Raw genomic sequence first — 8667 nt, 5'->3', positions numbered from 1 at the left:
GAATTCATTAGTGATAGTTGTACAGTGAAGGCTTTAAGACTACCAAATAAGTATCTATCTCTTTAGTAGCAGAAGCCTACTATGTTAAGAATGAACATCCCCTTTTGTCAATTCTGACACTAGTTATAGCATAGTGGACAAACTTATGCAATTCCTTGTTACCAATTTTAATACTCTCATTATGAATAGAGTACAACGTTTCAGTTTGTGCTTTAAAATCATCTTACATACAGAGATACATATACATGTGAAATTACCAGAAATGCCTTTAACCCATTTTAATGCATAATATTACAGTGCACAAAATGAATGTATTTCCATTTTTCTCTACAGAAAGGCAAACAGTCTTTTTCTTGTAGTATCTCATAAATGACCTTAGTACTGACCCAAATATAACCTACTAATTACCCTCTGTGTACCTTCCAGGCCCTGATTAGTTGTATTTAGCATTTGTGTGAGACTGTGATTCTACTCTGGAAATCTTCCTTATAGCTTGTAATTCCCGGTGGAAAAAAAAATTGCTGTGACCTATACAGTTGGAGAAAAGAAAACACAGTTACACTCTTCCAAAAGCAGAACAAAGCAATGAAATAACATACCTTTCACAAGGGACTTGGTGTTATCTGAAACCCTATAATCCACATCCCATTCTGCTTCTTCAATAGGTTGGATGATTTCAGTGGGCGGGTTGGAGAACTAATCAATTTTGAAACAGCATCTGCAAAAATAGATAATGTTCATCTAAAGGGCAACCTAGTCATAAAGCCCCACTGGGATGAGTAAATAAACACACGTCTTTGTAGAAGGGGGATCCCCTAGATGGAACTGCAATGCAGTATTGGCAATGTGGTATTCCATCAATACCATCAAAGGAATTTTTCAAGCACCAACATTAGGATGAACTATGTGATTAAACTGACATGGTTCCTGAACTCCTAGACTTTATAATGTATTCTAACTTTTGCACCCATAATGGAACACTTAAAAACCTAGATCTCACTGGGTCCTAATCTTTTCTCCCCAATTTCTTTTCTCCTATGTGTCCTATGCTAGTGAAGGAATCCAAGGCATCCAAGATTCCTCTCTGTCACTTCCTGTAGCCAATTCATCTTTAAGGCTTATTGGTTCAACCTCCTAATTATGTTTTGAACCATTCATTTACCCTTTCCTTTATCTCTATAGCCATTGGCCTCTTTACTATAACTACTGCAATATCAGTTGTCCTGAATCCTCTTCTCCCATCTATTCCCACACTGCCACTGGAGTGATCCAACTTTCAAATCTTGGTATATCACTCATCTGTTCAAAACTCCACAAATGTCTCTAATCATTTACCATCTACTTTCTTGATATTCCTACTATTTTAAGTCTCAATTCAAATATGACTTTTAAAGGATTCTCAGAGTTAGTCACTATTCATTTAGTCAATATTTATTAACCACAAACTTCATGTCATACATGGGGCTAGCATTGGAAATAGAGCAGGGACATAATCCTGGCCTCCCAAAGTTTACAGTGTTAGGAAAGACAATGAAATAGCATGAAGTATGATGAGTATGGTGAGGAACTAATTTGGGTACACATAATAAGAAGAGAGGGGCGCCTGGGTGGCTCTGTAGGTTAAGCATCTGACTTTTGATTTCTGCTTAGGTCATGATCTTGTGGTTTGTGGGTTTGAGCCCCACATTGGGCTCTGCAATGACAGAGCCTGCTTGGGATTCTCTCTCTGTCTCTCTGCCCCTCCCCACCTCTCTAAAAAATAAATAACTAAACTTAAAAAAAAGAAGATAGAGCTCTAGGGATCCCCGATATTTATGGTGTAGAGGAAGTTCTTCAAAGAACTGGCCAATAAGGTGAGAGAGAATGTGTTGCCTTGCAAAGCCAAAGAAAGAAAGTATTTTAAAAAGAAAGAATGATTAAGGGTATCAAATTCTGACAAGAGGTCAAGCATATAAGGACTGAAGATTACCTTGGAATTTAGCAGGGACACTTGAAAGCAACTTTGGGGGAGTGGTGGCTGCAAGAGCTACCCTAGAGTGAGTTGAGGAATAAGAAGTAAAGAAATGGAAACAGCAAATGTCAAAATTTGGCTGTGATGGAGAGAGGAAATTTGGTTAACTGGGAGGGAATTGAGGGTTGAAGAAGACATCCCTGAAAAGTTCCATGTAATTTGTGAGTATCTCATAATAGAAACAATTATCATCTTATATAATATTGCTTAGTTTTCTATTCCAACCCTAAAAAGCAAGACATGCATCCTTCCATCTTTATATCTCCAGCTCCTGGCACAGGTGCAGGTACAAATAAGCACTCTAAATATTGGTTTAATAGCTGATTATCTAAATGAGTGATTTGCTTTAATCCAAATATGAGATTCATTCTTCAATTATCATCTTCTCTGACTTGTCTCCACATTTCTGTCAACTTCCCTTCCTGACTTGTAGTCACAAGAGTCCCACAAGCTTCAGGCCTTGGACCCCTGTTCTCTCCTGTGTATGCTCCTTCTCTAGGAGCTCAACTCATATGGTTTCAGTAGCTGAATCCCAAATCTATCCCTCAACCCTATAATTTTACCTTTCTAGCTACTTCAGGGTCCTTGATGCTTGACTGCTTCACCAGTGCCTGGAACTTACCACATATGCAACTGTACTCATTACTATTCCCCCCTTTAAGTCAGCCAATATATTTTTCCAATTTTATGAAGACTTTTTACCTATAGAGATATTTGAACGTCGTTATGTTATGAATGCTGTGTTCCAATCCTTCCTTGTTCAGATGTGCTTATACATGGCTAGATCCAAGTATAGACATTCCATACTCAAAAAGGGCAGTCTTCTACTACCCCAAAATAATATGGGCATTATTAATACTTTATTATATGTTCCATCAACACTGTATACTAGATGTTTGCTTGACAAATTACAACTCTAAATTCCTGGCCCAGTGTTTCACCTGTGGAGTAGACAAGCTGTTGACATGGTTATCTACTATGAAATAATCCACCAACAGCAACATTAGATAATTTATAGCTTTTATTTACTTTTCCTAGTCTTTAAACTGAACTGATTAAAGTCTTAGAGTCATGAGCTAAAACTAAACAGTCTTAACATATAGATACCTTGCCTGCATCATAATATTTCTGCAAAAATTTAGATAGAGAAAATTTCTCTGAACAAAGCAGTTAAAATATTCATTGGGAATATTTGCTTCTTATTCATGTGATGCCACTTTTATTATTATTGTTTTTTAAAATTTACATCCAAGTTAGTTAACATATAGTGTAATAATGATTTCAGCAATAGATTTTAATGATTCATCAGTTACATATAACACCCAGTGCTCATCCCAACAAGTCTCCTCTTTAATGCCCCTTGCCCATTTATCCCATCCCCTTACCCAAAACCCCTCCAGCAACCCTCAGTTTATTCTCTTTAAGAGTCTCTTATGTCTTTTCTCCCTCCCTGTTTTTATATTATTTTTGCTTCCCTTCCCTTATGTTCATCTGTGTTGTATGTTAAATTCCACATATGAGTGAAGCCATATGATACTTGTCTTTCCCTTACTAATTTCACTTAGCATAATATCCTCTAGTTCCATCCACATTGTTGCAAATGGCAAGATTTCATTCTTTTTGATTTCTGAGTAATATTCCATTGTATATCTGTATATACCACATCTTTATCCATTCATCTGCCTATGGACCTTTGGGCTCTTTCCATACTTTGGCTATTGTTGATAGTGCTACTATAAACATTGGGGTGCATGTGTCTCTTCGAATCAGCATTTTTGTATCCTTTGGATAAATATCTAATAGTACAATTGCTGGGTTGTAGGTAGTTCTATTTTTAAGTTTTTGAGGAACCTCCGTACTGTTTTCCAGAGTGGCTGCACCAGTTTGCATTCCCACCAGCAGTGCAAAAGGGTTCCTCTTTCTTTGTATCCTTGCCACAATCTGTTGTTGCCTGAGTTGTTATGTTAGCCATTTTGACAGGTGTGAGGTGATATCTCATTGTGGTTTTGATTTATATTTCCCTGACGATGAGTGATGTTGAGCATTTTTTCATGTGTCTGTTAGCCATCTGGATGTCTTCTTTGGAAGAGTGTCTATTCATGTCTTTTGCCCATTTCTTCACTGGATTATTTGTTTTTTGGGTGTGGAGTTTGGTGAGTTCTTTACAGATTTTGGATACTAACCCTTTATATGATATGCCATTTGCAAATATCTTCTCCCATTTTGCCAGTTGCCTTTTAGTTTTGCCGATTGTTTCCTTCACTGTGCAGAAGATTTTTATCTTGATGAGGTCTTTTTATCTTGGTAAGTTTATTTTTGCTTTTGTTTCTCTTGCCTCTGGAGACATGTTGAGTAAGAAGTTCTGTGGCTGAGGTTAAAGAGGTTGTTGCCTGTTTTCTCCTCTAGGATTTTGATGGTTTCCTGTCTTATGTTTAGGTCTTTCATCCAATTTGAGTTTATTTTTGTGTATGGTGTAAGAAAGTGGTCCAGGTTCATTCTTCAGCATGTCACTTGTCCAGTTTTCCCAACACCATTTGCTGAAGAGATTGTCTTTATTCCATTGCATATTCTTTCCTGCTTTGTCAAAGGTTAGTTGGCCATATGTTTGTGGTTCCATTTCTGGGTTCTCTATTCTGTTCCATTGATCTGAGTGTCTGTTTTTGTGCCAGTACCATACTGTCTTGATGATTACAGCTTTGTAATATAGCTTGAAGTCCGGAATTGTGATGCCTCCAGGTTTGGTTTTATTTTTCAGGATTGCTTTGGCTATTCAGGGTTTTTTTGGTACCATACAATTTTTAGAATTATTTGTTCTAGTTCTGTGAAGAATGCTCGTGTTACTTTGATAGGGATTGCATTGAATATGTAGATTGCTTTGGGTAGTATAGACATTTTAACACTGTGCTTTGACTCTATGAGCATGGAATGTTTTTCCATTTTTTGGTATCTTCTTCAATTTCTTTCATAAGCCTTCTATAGTTTTCAGTGTATAGATTTTTCACCTCTTTGGTTAGGTTTATTCCTAGGTATTTTATGGGTTTTGGTGCAGTTGTAAATGGGATCAATTCCTTGATTTCTCTTTCTGCTGCTTTATTATTGGTGTATAGAAATACAACAGATTTCTGTGCATTGATTTTATATCCTGAAACTTTGCTGAATTCATGGATCAGTTCTAGCAGGTTTTTGGTGGAGTCTTTTGGATTTCCCATGTAGAGTATCATGTCGTCTGCGCATAGAGTATCATGTCATCTGTGAAAGTGAAAGTTTGACTTCTTCTTTGTTGATTTGGATGCCTTTTATTTCTTTATGTTGTCTGATTTCTGAGGCTAGGATTTCCAATACTACGTTGAATAACAGTGAATGTGAAAGCACTTTTTAATGAGCCAGGCATATTGCCTCTATATTAGATAACATAAAGACAAGCAATGTTTCATATATGGATCATATAATTTTTATCAGGATTATCTAAGGTTACCTAGAATCCATCATTTTATTTTATTTTAGCTAAATGTTATCTGAAAGAGGAATTTAATAATTATCCTAAAACTTAAGATATTCTTTTTTTTTTTTGAGAGAGAGAGAGAGAGAGAGAGCGAGAGCGCGCGCACACACACAGGCATAAGCAGGGCAGAGCGGTAGAGGAGAGAGAGAATCCCATGGGGCTTGACCCCAAGACCCTGGGTCATGAACTGAGCTGAAAACAAGAGTCCGATGCTCAACCAACTGAATCATCTAGGCAACCCTCATAAAACTTAAGATATTCTTTCAAAAGTTTCCTCATTTACTCTGGTTATGTATAGTTTGCAGATAATTCATATTTAGACAGAAAATAATCATTGTTCAATGGGGGGTTTATTGACATACAGTTTAAGTTTACATGTATTAAAATTTTTCAGCCTACTCTGACCAATTTAGAAATAAATTCTTCTGTGCTGGTTAAGTCTTCTGGGACTAAGATAGAGTTTGAAACACAAGAAATATGCCAGTGTAAGATAAAAGGGACCTGGGCATAGGCCAAGTTTAAATGTACTATATAAAAGACAGAGGACATGCCAGTTATCCAGATCAAAGAATTTGGAGAGAAGGAGCCAATAAAGATTACGCAGAGGCTAAAGCCACCCCTTGGCAGCCATTGACTTAGGCACAGAGTGGTTGTTCAATTAATACTAGCTCATTTGAAACTTAGTTGACCAACAGCAGAGTTAAACATATGCAAGGTTACATGTAGTCTCTTCTGCATCATAAAGCACTTTTGAGCACTCTCAATTTAAAGCAGGCAGTCTGAGGCACAGTTCTTGGATGGAGCCAGGAACAGAGCCCAGAGCGCTTGCCCTCCAGTTGGTGATCTTAACCCAGTGCATTTATTCTCCTCCCTATCCCCCCTGCTCTAAGCTTGATATGTGTTGAATACACTCAGTAGTTCTCAACATGTTTTTTCCTTACAGTTCTTTATTAGCAACATTCATTTAGGTTTTGGACTCTTGTCAAATGTAATGTGAATGGAGTCCAGATGCCTTTTCTGAACTCAACAGAACAAGAGGAGAGTCACAGAGCCCATCTTGCCACAATCAAAACTAGTGCTTACAACAACACCCACTGTTGGTGACAGGCTGTGTGGAGCAGGGCCAGTGCTGATCTAGCAGTATATGCCAGCTCAATGAGTCAGAAAAATGTTTTAGATGTGCCAGGTTGTTCAGAAATCCCCATCAGTTCCTGGGCAGAATAATTGCTGTGTTCCCCAAGAGCAAGGAATTGAGATGAGACGAAGCAACATCCCTAGGATGGCGTATGTCATTTACATCTCTTGCTGGCAACAGAGGACTACTGTTTTTAAAAGGGTACCACAGACTTTCATGAAGGGTTGCAAAGGCTGGGGTTGCTAGCAGCAATTCAAATGCACAAGGATAGAGGAAGAAACAATTGTGGGTAAGATTTCAAGGCAGACAAAAGGATTAACAGCAAAAGGATTCAGGGTGTAGGGGGACGGATGATTATCATTTGCTGTGGGTTTAGCAACACTGACATGTTTTTATGAATATTTACAGGAACATTTGGAAGCTGTGTCTTTTGCCCACACAGCCTCCACCCCCAGCCCTCTTGGTAGGAACTGCACCATATTTAATGAGGCCGGGGGTGGGAGGGGGAACCAGGTCCTCCTTGCCTTCAGGTTGCCATCACTGCGCCTAGTTGCCAAGACTGCTGTGGGCAAATGGAAGCGAAGAAAAGTTCAAAGAAGAGAAGCCAGGCTTGGATTTCTCTGCTTGTAATGGGAAGCCTGGTGATTAAAGTGAATGAGAAGTGAAAGAAATGGTAGTAAAAAGACACGGAAGGGATGAAGGGAGAGTCTCAGAAGATCCATTTTGATGCTGATGTTCTTGCCTTCTTCAGTAAAGAAGCTTATCAGCATCTCTCCATAAGTTAAATGAATCATTAACAAAATCACACCAGTTCTCAATTTTGACAAATCTGCCTCCTATCCCTCCTGACTCCTGCAGTCTGGCATTAGTTCACTTCATTCTACTACAACCTCCACCAGAGGAGATTTCTTTCCACCCTGATTTCCCAAATTTCTATCCCTTTCAGTATTTCTCTAAGTATGTATTTAGGTAGAAGAGAACAGCAGTCAAGAGCACAGACTTTGAAACTACACTGCCTGCATTCTAATCCGAGGCCTAGCAACCTGGGAAAGTTGCCTGGTCTCTTTAAAGTTCAATTTCTTTATCTGTAAAGTGGAGTTGATGATAGATAAGGTTCACTTTCAGTGATAAAGCAAGGAAAACACTTGGAACATAGTAAGAATTCAATAAATGTTAGTGTTATTATTACAGACCATCTTCAACTTCCATACAACAGTCATCTAGCATATGACTCATGCTTTCATACATCATACATTGATACTCCTAAAATGCTGAATATCAAACATCAGCTGACTCACTATGTTGTCTAGTTAATCAGGACAGTTGACTACCAGCTAGTAAGAGAGGACAAGGAGTTGCAATGTATAGACACCTGTGGCAGTATTAACCCCTGAGCTGGTGCAAAGCAAACTTTCTGGCAGATCTATGTTGTCTCTTCCAGTCAGATGCCATAATTAGTCAACTAGAAAATCATGATTGTGTTTCTTTTCTAATAAAGTTATTGTTTTCTGTAGCATTAATATTCACATTGTTCTGAAATTTCAGGATAATGTGCTTTCATGTGAGTTTTTTTGTTGTTATTCATTTTGTGTTTTCCACCTTTAGACTTACTTCAATTTGGAAAAAATTTCTTGTTTTTTGCAATTCTACTATACTATTTGTTCTTTTTTTTATTTAATTTTTAAAATGTTTTCTGTATTTTTGAGAGACAGAGACAGTGTGTAAGCGGGAGAGGGGCAGAGAGAGAGACACACAGAATCCAAAGCAGGCAGGCTCTGAGGTGTCAGCAAGAGCCCTACACGGGGCTCAAACCCACGAGCTGTGAGATCATGACCCAAGCCGAAGTCAGAAGCTTACCCAACTGAGCCACCCAGGCATCCTGTTCTTTCTTTTTGAACTTGGATACAGACCTCTTGGATCAGGCCTCTAATTTTTTTTCATTTATTTCCTATTACACATTTCTTTGTCATTTTATTTTCTGGGAGATTTACTTTCTGGGGTATTTTATTATTTTTGGTA

The 8667-nt window shown here is 38.1% G+C and overlaps 1 long non-coding RNA gene across 1 annotated transcript in view; it reads right to left on the bottom strand.

Annotated features, from left to right (window-relative positions):
- Positions 1–604: 604 nt before the first annotated feature.
- Positions 605–8667, bottom strand: part of LOC121031607 (uncharacterized) — a 34500-nt gene continuing 26437 nt past the window's right edge. The window contains exon 3 of the long non-coding RNA XR_005790800.1: positions 605–718. This is a non-coding gene — a long non-coding RNA (uncharacterized LOC121031607). The remainder of the gene's footprint in view (positions 719–8667) is intronic.

This window comes from Herpailurus yagouaroundi, unplaced genomic scaffold, assembly GCF_014898765.1.
Source record: "Herpailurus yagouaroundi ecotype Mexico unplaced genomic scaffold, PumYag 141, whole genome shotgun sequence".
NCBI classification, from domain to species: domain Eukaryota; kingdom Metazoa; phylum Chordata; class Mammalia; order Carnivora; family Felidae; genus Herpailurus; species Herpailurus yagouaroundi.
The sequence above is the reverse complement of the archived record's forward strand: the minus strand, read 5'-3'. Positions and strand labels throughout refer to the sequence as shown.